Raw genomic sequence first — 11,688 nt, forward strand, 5'->3', positions numbered from 1 at the left:
GGTCACAGGCATCAGTATACTTGTATACCCAAAATATCTCCTATTCCCATGTCTTATAGAATCATTTGAGGGTTCTACTTCCAATATGGCTTATCTGTGCATATGGCTGGTGAAATATTAGCCCATGAGGTCAAAGTTCATGGTATAACAGTCATGTCCTCAAAAAGCATATTTCATCCAAGTGATAGTTGTGACTACAGAGGTTTTGAATATTCAATGACCTTGATGAAGACAAAAGCACAAGCCACGGGAGGATTTGGATGATTCTGACCAATTAGCTCATTAGCATCAGAGATGCCAAGTTCAAAGACCAGCTATGCGTGAGATTTTCTTTGAATCTGAGTGAGATCACAGACATTGTGTACAATGTATATGGGGATAGGCTGTGATAGTTGCGTGAGACAGAGATTTGACGGGATGAACAAGAGTCCAAAATGCTCGAGTCTCACGCATAATGCATGAGACTTGGTAGCTCTGTAGCATAGGGACCTGCACTCTGACTGATAACTTTTTAATCTCCTCAAATCTTTGAAAGGATCAATTTGAAAATTACCTCTTGTGTTAGTGAAGGTTTTAAGTCAAATTTCTATTGTCGGCAAGGTCATGTTAAAAATGTAAATATATAATGTATTCTTGGTCTAGCAAAGACAGTGCCATAAGTTTTGACTGCATGTATTTGAGAATCCATCTAGTTAGTCATAAAACATCAACTAATTGTATCCATTCAACTTAGGGTTCCTTAGGATACTTGCAAATGTTAACCTGTGTAAATAATGATACATTGTTTGTTGCATTAATCGGCATTGAGGCTGATCAATAACTATTTGATGCAAGACTAAATGACCTTTGTGTTTTATTCAGTATTGTTAAAATGTCTCATATCATTCTGAACATAATTTGCCACAATTTTTGCTGCCCACATAACAGTCATTGTAGATGTTTGTGCATAAACTTGATTAGAATGCATGCCATTAGCACACAGTACTTGCCAACTTTTAGTATCTTATCATCTTTTATCATGATCCTAGGCCTGCCAGTACTGAAAATAAACGTATTTTAAACTGTATTATAGTGTATATTTTTATTTACTCAAACTGCAGTTAATACTTGCTGTTAACTATTGTAATTATCACTTGTTCTTTTTAACAGCAAGAGTATGTTGCTATATGTGTCCAGACACCCCAATACCAACAGTAAATACATTGATTTAAAGATTCTCATTGATCTTGAACAATCACATCCTAAGCTGTAAAATGATTTATCTTGATAATATTGATCAATAATATCCCTCGCTAGTACTTGATTGAATGCAGAAGAAGTTTGGTGAGAGCTTCAAATAAGAGAACAAGATATGGGGTTCACTTAAGCATGCGATGTGTAATATGTAGTTCAACTACTTAGCAGTGAGCAAAACACGGATATCGAAGTCTTGTATTTTGTCTTCAACTTTTACAACCTCACATTTTGACAGTATGAAGAAAAAAAAAATACTTTTTTGGATAACCCAATGTTCTAATATACGTTTGGAAAACCGAATTACTATTTTGGTTATTTTCTACGAACCTTCACTGGCAACTTATTGTTGATATTTGGGTGGCTGGCCAAATTTCGTTATGTTGAGAAAAAATATCAAAGAGCATATGAAAAAAAACATTTATGTAAAAAAGCTTGCCTAGCTGCTAGTATTTTCGTCTCTTGTACTATTTCATGTTACTCTGATAGATTTCATGTTGTTACACAAAATGGGGTTTAGTATTCAGAACAACCCTTAACTTTGCCTCAACCACAACAGTACTTGCCAAACTGGATAAATCAACATTATCAAGCTGTGTAGAAGAACTTCATGATCATATAGATACCATTAAGTGCATACATATGTAATGTCTTTCAAGCTGTATGACATAGATTTTCTTTTCCATCCAATATCAGCTTCTATATTTTTTAAGCTTAGTATTTATTGTCATGTTGGCAAATTGTGAAATAGTTCATGTTGAAATATGTTGTATGACCTGTCATGCAGTTTTAATGTTATTTTTTAAGAAAATATTCTGTCATCATTTTCAGTACATATACAAGGTTTAAAAACTGTATCTTATAAAAGTTTATTCAATGTATGCCTTTACCAAAGTTGGCCATAAGCACAGTGGGTACGAACTATCACTGATGACAACAGAGCAATCGCTCAAAATATATATATAGCCTTATAAATGTACAAGTCAATAAAATCTACTATGACTACATAGTTTTTCTTTGTGCAACACAGTCATATTTCATTTGGATGAATTAAAAATTGAGTGGTGTGTTGGGGTAATGCTATGGTAACTGCAGTTCTGTTGTACTCTGACGGTTGGTGTTGTAATGATGTGATTGCCAGTGTGTGGACGTCATGTTGTAAGAGAAAGTTAAAGTGAGTGTTTGCTTTAAAATGGACTCAACCCATGAAAGTTCAACTTTGTGCTGCAGAAACTGGTGTGGTAGTGGGATAATAATGATGATGAGGAACAGGGTACCCCAGTATTCAATGCTATTCTTAAAGCCACAATTTTAAGTATATTTTACTCAGTATTTTGCTAGAGTAAAATACTTATCCATCGTTGGTATTCAATTGCATTTTCTTGGCTAAGTATTTTGCCTAAATGTAAGTCGGCCATCTACTAGACTTGTCGGCCATCTACTAGACTTAAGTCTGCATATCCAAAAATGAAACGCACAGAAATTCATTCATACATTTGGCACTATTTGGATAAAAATTTATAACATCACAATGGGTATTAGTATTTACCTCATTTTGGATAAGGTAAATTCTGAGATCTGATCTGCATGCAAGTTTAAGCATTTTGTTAAGCCAGCCAAATTGCTAAGTAAAATACTAATAAAATCAAAACTTAGAAATTAAAAGGCGGCCAAGGTATTATTTTTTCTCCAGAGGACATGTACAGATTTCTTGTTGACAAAGGATGACATGATTATTTTGCATAACCTGGCTTATAAAAAAATATATTATGTATATTCCATTTCAGTGATAATTGGATTTTTGGGAAGGGGATTTTTACGTATTGGGGGAATGGAAAAGTTTGCTTCTACATAAAATCCATTCCATTCCTCACCTCTCAAGTTGGCTTTACCATCATTTGAAGTACAGTTTATTCTTTTTCAAAAACCTCCATTGAAACCTGCCTCACCTCCTTTTAAATTGGCTTCACCATCATTTGTAGTAGTTATAAAAAACTCCATTGGAACTTGCCTCACCTCCTTTTAAATTGGCTTCACCATCATTTGTAGTACAGTTATAAAAACCTCCATTAAAACTTGCCTCACCTCCTTTAAAATTGGTTTCACCATAATACCAGTACAGTTTTTTAAAAACCTCCATTGAAACTTGCCTCACCTCCTTTTAAATTGGCTACACCATAATTTGTTCTTTTTTAAAAACCTCCACTGAAACCTGCCTCGCCTCCTTTCAAACTGGCGTCACCATAATGTGTGGTACCCTTTATTCTTTTTAAAAAACCTACATTGAAACCTGCCTGACCTCCATTTAAATTGGCTTCACCATAATTTAGAGTACAGTTATAAAACCTCCATTGAAACTTGCCTCACCTCCTTTTAAACTGGCTTCACCATAATGTGTGGTACAGTTTATTCTTTTTAAAAAACCTCCATTGAAACTTGCCTCACCTGCTTTTAAATTGGCTTCACCATAATTCAGAGTACAGTTATAAAAACCTCCATTGAAACTTGCCTCGCCTCCTTTTAAACTGGCTTCACCATGATATGTGTGGTACAGTTTATTCTTTTGAAAAAAACCTCCATTGAAACTTGTCTCACCTCCATTTAAACTGGCGTCACCATAATGTGTGGTACTGTTTATTCTTTTTCAAAAACCTCCATTGAAACCTGCCTCACCTCCTTTTAAATTGGCTTCACCATCATTTAGTTATAAAAAACTCCATTGGAACTTGCCTCACCTCCTTTTAAATTGGCTTCACCATCATTTGTAGTACAGTTATGAAAACGTCCATTAAAACTTGCCTCACCTCCTTTAAAATTGGTTTCACCATAATACCAGTACAGTTTTTTCTTTTTAAAAACCTCCATTGAAACTTGCCTCACCTGCTTTTAAATTGGCTTCACCATAATTCAGAGTACAGTTATAAATCCTCCATTGAAACTTGCCTCGCCTCCTTTTAAACTGGCTTCACCATGATATGTGTGGTACAGTTTATTCTTTTGAAAAAACCTCCATTGAAACTTGTCTCACCTCCATTTAAACTGGCGTCACCATAATGTGTGGTACCCTTTATTCTTTTTAAAAAACCTACATTGAAACCTGCCTGACCTCCATTTAAACTGGCGTCACCATAATGTGTGGTACCCTTTATTCTTTTTAAAAAACCTACATTGAAACCTGCCTGACCTCCATTTAAATTGGCTTCACCATAATTTAGAGTACAGTTATAAAACCTCCATTGAAACTTGCCTCACCTCCTTTTAAACTGGCTTCACCATAATGTGTGGTACCCTTTATTCTTTTTAAAAAACCTACATTGAAACCTGCCTGACCTCCATTTAAATTGGCTTCACCATAATTTAGAGTACAGTTATAAAACCTCCATTGAAACCTGCCTCACCTCCTTTTAAATTGGCTTCACCATAATTCAGAGTACAGTTATAAAAACCTCCATTGAAACTTGCCTCGCCTCCTTTTAAACTGGCTTCACCATGATATGTGTGGTACAGTTTATTCTTTTGAAAAAACCTCCATTGAAACTTGTCTCACCTCCATTTAAACTGGCGTCACCATAATGTGTGGTACCGTTTATTCTTTTTAAAAAACCTCCATTGCAACCTGCCTCACCTCCTTTTAAATTGGCTTCACCATCATTTGTAGTAGTTATAAAAAACTCCATTGGAACTTGCCTCACCTCCTTTTAAATTGGCTTCACCATCATTTGATAGTACAGTTATAAAAACCTCCATTAAAACTTGCCTCACCTCCTTTAAAATTGGTTTCACCATAATACCAGTACAGTTTTTTTCTTTTTAAAAACCTCCATTGAAACTTGCCTCACCTCCTTTTAAATTGGCTACACCATAATTTGTTCTTTTTTAAAAACCTCCACTGAAACCTGCCTCGCCTCCTTTTAAACTGGCTTCACCATAATGTGTGGTACCCTTTATTCTTTTTAAAAAACCTACATTGAAATTACCTGCCTGACCTCCATTTAAATTGGCTTCACCATAATTTAGAGTACAGTTAATTATAAAAACCTCCATTGAAACTTGCCTCACCTCTTTTTAAACTGGCTTCACCATAATGTGTGGTACAGTTTATTCTTTATAAAAAACCTCCATTGAAACCTACCTCACCTCCTTTTAAACTGGCTTCACTATAATGTGTTGTACAGTTTATTTTTTTTAATAACCTCCATTGAAACTTGCCTCACCTCCTTTCAAATTGGCTTCACCATGCAGGTATATTCCATTCTTTTTAAAAAAACATTATTGTTCACTTCCCTTACTTAGATCAATTGGCTATAATTATACACTATTCTTCCCTTACAAAAAGAAAACCTGATTGTACTCCAGCCTCCCCTGATCTGACATTTGCCTCTATTACAGTATACGTCTACTGTACATAGAGTAATTATCTCTTTATATCGGAAACTTCGTTTAACCGAATTGCCATGCACTCTCTCCCACGCGGACAGCATGGAATAGTACACACACGTTATTGACAACTTCTCTCTGGAGCCAATGTTCCTCTCATATAACTCTCTGCATGCATGCACTTCTGTGTGCATGTTTGTATGGAACACACACGACCACAATCTAATGAATATTCATCGGCGAGAGTGACGTCATTTTACGAGTGTCCTTTCAAACTGAAGTATTAAGTGCCTACCGTGTCGATCACGATGGAGGCGTGGGTGCGTCAGCTGAACTTGAGTGGGAGCGTTTCATGAATGAATTTTCGGATAAACATCCAACAAGTCCCGTTTTCCCGTTTTATTCGACAATAACAGCAGGCCTTCTTATCAGGCAGTCCAAATCAAGGGATGATCTGAAGTCCGGGGCCCGTTGCATAAAACTTTTTACCTGAGAAAACTCAGGTTGTTTTTACCAGAGTTTTTGCCTAGCTGTTAGCAGAAATCAGACTAACCTTAGTTTTCAGTTTTTACCAGAGTTTTCTCAGGTAAAAAGTTTTGTGCAACAGGCCCCTGACTTGTCAGAGAGCAAAATGTCAATTGATAAAGCACTCTCCCCTAATCTGCCAGGCTCCCGGCGGTCACTCTCCACATGGACTGCTACCCACCCGTGTCCGACAACCTCAGAAATGCACCCTAAATGGCGTATAACTACATTAAATAAATTTGCAATCCTAAAAGGGGTAACCCATGAGAAAAGCCACCCTAAGTGGCGTTAACAGGGAAAAGCCCCTAATTCGATACCACAAGTGGCGTAAACATATCGAAATCGATTAATTTGATACCATACTGATTACTGATGTTAAATTGATGTTACAATTAAGCAACATAAAATTATTTTCTAGTTATTGCAAGTAAGGGCAGCATAATTTGCTCTCGATGACACCTCTCTTAGCCAGTGGCGTAGCTAGGATTTTTTTTCCCGGGGGGCACTGGGGGGTCCTTGCTTTTTCAGGGGGGGGGGGGGCATTTTTCCGGTGTGTGTGTATGTGTCACAAGGACTTTCGCCAATAGGGGACGGGGCCCGAAATTATCTTCACCTATATTTTCCCCGATCCGTCATTATTTTTATTCTTATAAAACAACATAAACATAAAATAATCTCATAAGCCTTATGAAAACGGCGAGCGCGAAGCGCGAGCGATATTTTTTATACTTTCATGTATTTTTTTTCCTGAAAATCTAATTTTCTGGGCAATGTTATGTGTGATCCGGAAAAAGATTCGAATGTAACTAGATGGTTACTGCGAACGCCAATATATTTCAATAATACGAGCGCGAAGCGCGAGCAAATTTTTTTTGACATTCCGACCTAAAAATTGGTCATTCTAATTTTTGCATTAATAAATGGGATAGGTTTGTAACTAAACAATTAATGCGAGCGCGAAGCGCGAGAGGAAGAAAATTGAGATTTTAGACCTAAAAGCGGGCCTTATTCATATTTTGTAAATCATAAATAGGATATAATCAATTGGGTATCATTAATAATGCGATCGTGAAGCATGAGCAGACAATTATCGATATTCTGATGTGAAACTGGATAATTTAAGTACATTTTGAATAAAGAATATGCAGGCTATCGCGCATGTTTTAGATTTAGACCTAGAATCAATCTGGGCATTCTGAATACATTTGTTTAATGGAACATTATGGAATATACGTAGACAATGGCCAATCAAACAATATGACCACCATGACCACGCAGCTATCTCTCTCTTAACTGATCCCTCCACTTTTTTGGAGATTCCTTTGGAGCAGCGTGAGCTTAAAATGCTGATATGTAGACCATAAAACGGACATTTTACAGACCACTGAAATTTGTAAATGAAAAAAAATAATGAAAGCTCGATGTCCGAGCTAATATATGTTTTGTATATTGACTTCAAAACTTGCTCCATATCAGCCTATTGAAGAAGATATGAATCTCATCGAACAGGAAATTCTGGCGCGAAGCGCAAGAAAAAATTTTATATAGTAACATGAAAGATTTGTTTTTTAATTGCAAGTCTTCTTCCTCTTTTTTTTCTTCTGTGTTCCTTCTTCTTTTCCTTTTTCTTTTCGTCTTTCTCCCTTTTTCTTTCTTTTTTTTGCTCTGCCAATTTTTCCTGGGGGGGGGGCACCTGGGGGGTACACCAAATCTCATGGGGGCACGTGCCCCCAGGCCCCCCCCCCCCCCGTAGCTACGCCACTGCTCTTAGCCACTTTGAATAGCAATCTTTTAGCCTAAATCAATGAATGCAAGTGAAAGATGTTGCTTGCCTTAACTGACTGATGCATCACTTACCATTCGTTTTACCAATTTCATAAAAATTTGAAAAAATGGAATCCATACCTAATGTGTTATAAAATACATACATTGATTAAACCTGTATCTTCTTTTTTTTTAATTGGTAATAAAAAAAACAAATCAATATAGGAATTCCCGGTATGAATCAAACTAAATGGTAGACTCTCGGCCTAAACCCTAGGCGTGCTGCCTAGTATAGAACCGGTGTAAGACTAGAGATTGTACTGTAGCCTACGGGGGTATTCTCTCATAAGTGATGCGCTGGCAGTTTAGATCTGAGCAAATGCTGCCCAAGCTAATGGTTTAAAGATGCAGCTAGGGGATTAAGTGTGTTAATATGAGTGTGTCAAATAATAGGATTTGTATTTGAGGGGATGTCATTTTTAATAAGAGCTTCTGCTGGTAATAAAAATAATACTGATGATGATCATAATAATCGCAAACGATGATCATAATAAAGATGGTGATAAAGAATATAAATGTTAAAATTTTATTGATCGTTTTCCTAGTGTTAACAATGTTAATCCGTTTTTCATGATTACAAAAATGTTCGGAATCTTAACTCTCGGGCGTTGTGGCCCAGTGGATTCGTCTTCTGACTATGAAACAATCGTAGGTTTGAGTCCCAACCATTGCGTAAATTCCTTCAGCAAGAAATTTATCCACACTGTGCTGCACTCGGGTGAGGAAAAATGGGTACCCATGGAGTATAAAGAAATGCCTTCCTTTGGGCGCCTAGACAGCCCAGCTAAAGCCGGGTATAATAATAGTAGGGCCCGCTGGGAGAACATTTTTCAGAACTGAGGTGGCTTCCCTTGGTAAATAATTCAATTCAAATAAACATTTATTTTCCTCCATTTTACAAAATTACTTCATTTTTGTTAACAAGAATTCACTTCAAATCATTTTCCATAAGGAATATAAATACAAACAACTTGTGTGTACAGAGGAAGGCGTAGATCTCTAGAAGCAGATGCTTGTGGCATGCAGGATATACCTGTGGACAAATAAATATATACAATACACAAAATACAATACAAAGATAGGAAAGACTAGGAAAAGAGAAGATACCAATGTTATTATCATTATGTCTTATTATATTAAGCCTATATGAAATTTCCAAAAGTTTGAGCTCGTGATTCGCTCGCAACATCTCACAATAATGCCCTTTTAACAGTAATCAAGTCCATAATTGACCAAAAAACGAGTTTTACAACTTCAGATTTGATTTTTTTCCAAACCGCTTGCTCGCTACGCTTACTCGCGAAAAATAAGACCTAAATATATACGGTTATCAATCAGAAATCAATTAAAAAAACTTTGCTCAACTTAATTACTACAAAACACACAACTTCTTTACACAGATGATAATATCATGGTGAAAATATTCGTTTGCACCAAAATGCCATCTTTGCATATATTAAGTGCACTTTTTTGGCTCCCTCTAAAAAAGGCAAATACTTTCCGCCGCCCTTGGTTGACACATGTGTCGTCTTCATGGCTAACTGCAAAAATCCCTTAATAGTCGATTTGACATTTTCCGAACCTAGAAATGTTCTTTCCGATGAAGTTTTTTTCTTGATTCGTGTTCCTATGGGGTCCTAGAACAAATTCAGCTTGGTTGCCAAAAGTTGCCGTTTGGGCAATTTTGCTAATTTGCATAAATCCAAAATGGCCGCCAGATATGCCATCTTGAAAACCTAACTTTTGAACCCCTGTCCACAATATGATGAATAATGACTCGTTTTAGGGGTTTAGAGATGTGTAGAACTGATTTCTGTAATCATTTTTGCAATATAAGGTCATCTTTAGGTCAAATCCAAGATGGCCGCCATATACAATCTTGAAAAATTGACTTGTGTTCCCCTTGCCCCAGAATGACGAGTAATACCTCTATTTAGGGGTTTTGGGGTGTGCAGAATCCATTTCTGTTTTCTATTTTGCAATATAATGTCATCTTCAGGTCAAATCCAAGATGGCCGCCATATGACGCCATCTTGAAATATCAATTGTTGAACCCTTTGCCCCAGAATCATGAATAATAACTCTATTCATGAGTCATTAGGTATGTTGATTCAATTCATGTAGTTATTTTGCACAAAAGATAATCTTCAGATCAAATCCAAGATGGCCGCCAACCGCCATCTTGAAAAATTACTGTCTGAGGCTTATACGTGTTAGAACTAATGTACAGGGATTTCAGTAAGAATACTCATTTCTTGTATTAATTCTCAAGTTCATTTCAACATTAATTGCTCAACTTAGAATGAATCCTCTATAGGTTTGGGCTATCCATTTCGAGTGTATTTTCTTAAGGTCGATCCATTCATACCTTTGTACTGAAGAGGCTTTTAGGGTCTTATTTCAATTTGAAAGTGTTTTATCAATATTATTTTTCTAAATCAATGTGTCCAATGATTGGTAGGCATCAGTTCGCCTTAAAAGACGATGGTGTAGCGCTAGGCCTTACATTTTCGAGAGTGACTATAGAGCTCCACTCTAGAGTGGCAGTCTCTAGAGCAAATTTTTACAGATGAAGGAGGATGGCGCTGAGACACGTTTATATAGAGATGCTGCCCTAGCCTTCCTCCTAGGCCTTTGGTCTGCCAATTTAGCATTCCGATTATTTTCTGACGTCTTGACCCTGTACTTAGTAGCTCTCCATAAAATAGATGGCGACTATCATCTACACCTTCATAAGTGTTAGTGTCTATGCCGGCAAGTTTTATGTCATATTTGCATGTGTCTTTAAAACGGAGGTGTGATCTATCGATGGGGTGAGACCAATCACACAGCTTACCTTACCTTGGCGAATCCAAGAAGGGATTCGCCAAGGTTTCATGGGGCAAACATGCCCCAACCACCTGAGGTGCCTTTGACTAAGGAGCGAGAATAAGCTTTTGATGCCAGCACGTACGCTGAAGGGCCTCTGTATTTTTCACTTTGTCCTGCCATTTAACGTGCATGATACGTCCGAGGCAGCTGACATGGAAGGTGTTTAGCCACTTTTCTTGGTCGGCGTACGTTTTCCAGGACTTACTTCCGTGCAGGAGCTTGGCCATGACTGTGACAGATTTTACAATCCTGATGCTTATATGCTTGTCCTGTGAAAGGGGACAAGAGACATATAGTCGGTCCAAGGTAGGTGAGGAGTCCACCATAACCAGACTAGTGTGTGCTGTTGATATACATATCTGGAGGACAGTCGGTGTCTTGAGTCTATCAGGATTTCTGACTGTCTCAAAGTCTGATGGATGGTCCAAACCCCTTACATGCACAAGACAGGCAGCTGTTATGTATGACTAGGTCTTGTACTCCCACTTTTTGAGAGGCAGGGGCGACATCGTTTCCGTAAAACATTTCACGAATGAGAACAATCCTGACCGTGGAACAGTCTTGGGGAGCCTATCTTCTGCAGGTGGCTAATGAGTGCACTCCTGCTGACCAAGTCAATGGCTCTTGTCAGGAGGAAAAGTCCAATAATAATTATAAAGGAAGTTAATAATTAAATCAATTTTTTTTGAAAAAAAATACGGAGAAATCACTTTTTAATTCAAATAATACTTTAAAGTCATTTCACTGGAAAAGTATGGTTGCACAGAAATAAAAAAGGGATCAAAACTCCCGAAATCATAGCCCAAACCTTGAATGGTTTAATTCTAAAGTAAGCGGTTAATGACGAAATCTATCAAC

This window comes from Lytechinus variegatus, chromosome 3, assembly GCF_018143015.1.
Source record: "Lytechinus variegatus isolate NC3 chromosome 3, Lvar_3.0, whole genome shotgun sequence".
Taxonomy (NCBI): domain Eukaryota; kingdom Metazoa; phylum Echinodermata; class Echinoidea; order Temnopleuroida; family Toxopneustidae; genus Lytechinus; species Lytechinus variegatus.